Genomic DNA, 1866 nt, shown 5'->3' with positions numbered 1-1866 from the left:
CACATTTGCTTATGTACCTGCTTTGTCTTCAGTGATCATGTTGGGAAGGTGAGCATCATGGAATGCCAGTTTAATAGAACAAAGTATTCTTGCAGTGAGGGAGTACTTGAGTGGAGGCCCAATGTGCATCTGCTACCTTAATACTAAACCTATACATATATTCACATAGATCTATTTCTGCATCCTCATATGTAAATATATTTACATATGTACATGCAAGGCTATACATCTTGACAGGAGTAGAAAGCCTCATATTTCTCTCTTCGAATGACTGGTGGGTCTGAACCACTGACTTTTCCATTAGCAGCCCAACATTTACCCGACAGCACCACTAAGTACGGGCTAATCCGTAGTGAACCATTGTGGTGTGGTGAAACCCAGGGGAAACTCTTCACTACAGATCAGTAAGTAAGCACAAGTAAACCTGTACTTACTATGCTGAATGGTTCATCTACCCATGTCAACTGTACAATGGTTAGTCCCAGAACCTAAGGCAGTAGAACTAGAAAGCTGGGTTCCCTGCCTCTGAGGGAGGAGCAGAGACCCTCAGTGCCTGGACCTCAGTTCAGCGTGTTCATATTGCCTGGGGCATTCTGGATTCTGGTGAGACTGTGGCCAGTTAAACTGTTGCTGTTGTTTAAGAGAGCTGTGCACATAGTAGACAAGCTGCTGATGGTTTATCTCATGACATGGCAGACATCACTAATGGATCCTGATCTTATTTTCCTCAAAATCCTTCTTAATCTAGAGCGCCAAAGAAACACTGCTAGTAAATTAGGTTAGTCTTGCTAGATGATATTCATCCCTACTCTCATCTCTTTTTTTTGAGTTTGACATTCTTCATTGGCAGTGTTACAATTCATTGGTCTTTGGGCTTACTGGTTGGATGGAGATGTGTGGAACCCCTGAGATTATGACTCTTAGTCACACTGTAGGTCTGCAAATGAGCCCACCCCCTGGCTCAATTTTCAGCCAAACAGTAGACAAGTCTATTGGGGAACTGCTAGGAGCTTGGTGGTGTAGTGGTTATGCACTGAGCTGCTAAGTACAAGGTCAGCAGTGGGAAATCACCAACTGCTCTGAGGGAGAAAGACAAGACTTCATATTCCAGCGAAGAGTTACAGTCTCAGAAACCCACAGGGGTGGTTCTACCCTGTCCTATAGGCTCACTATGAGTTGGAATTGACTCAATGGCAGTGAATTTTTTTAATTAGGGAAATAATATCACTAGCGGGGTAACACACGTTAGAAAAATCCAGCAACTGAGATTGAGAGCACAACATTTACCCATGCACAAGGTTCAGAAAGGTTAGGAAAGGAGGAATGTGTGGTGGAATTAAATGTATTAATATACCTCTTCTACCAAGCCTCTATAACTTCCACCAAAAGACTGGGTGGGACTATGCAAACAGGGTGTGCATAACACCAACCGAGGGAGAATTCCGTTTTCATTACCAACACCTTGGAGCAAAGACTAGAGAAACCCTGAGGAACTTGGAGGAGCACCGTCAAAATCTCTGTCTGAAGTGGCAGATGCCATAGTACCATGTGCATCAGAGACTGTGGCACAAAGACTCAGAGGAGCATGGCCGAGACTATGGGGTACTTTCTTCTCATCTGGCCCCAAACTATGGAACTGTGGGAAAGAGAGATAGGCAGGCTGGCTTCCTGGCCCGTGGAGGCAAAGCCCGAAGGATCACATGGCCAAGAGGCTGAGAACTGGAGAGAGACCTGGATGCTGGATGAGGTGGCCAATGACAGTATCCTTACTGTTTGATAACCTTGACTTATGGTAACCTATTGACTTCCCTAATAAAGGCTCTTAACCATGAGTATTGTCTGTGAGTTCTTTGTGGCCATTGTGAC

Source organism: Echinops telfairi, unplaced genomic scaffold (assembly GCF_000313985.2).
Source record: "Echinops telfairi isolate 266 unplaced genomic scaffold, ASM31398v2 ScPeMD7_9;HRSCAF=40, whole genome shotgun sequence".
In the NCBI taxonomy this organism is placed as follows: domain Eukaryota; kingdom Metazoa; phylum Chordata; class Mammalia; order Afrosoricida; family Tenrecidae; genus Echinops; species Echinops telfairi.
Note: the sequence above shows the minus strand (reverse complement) of the source record.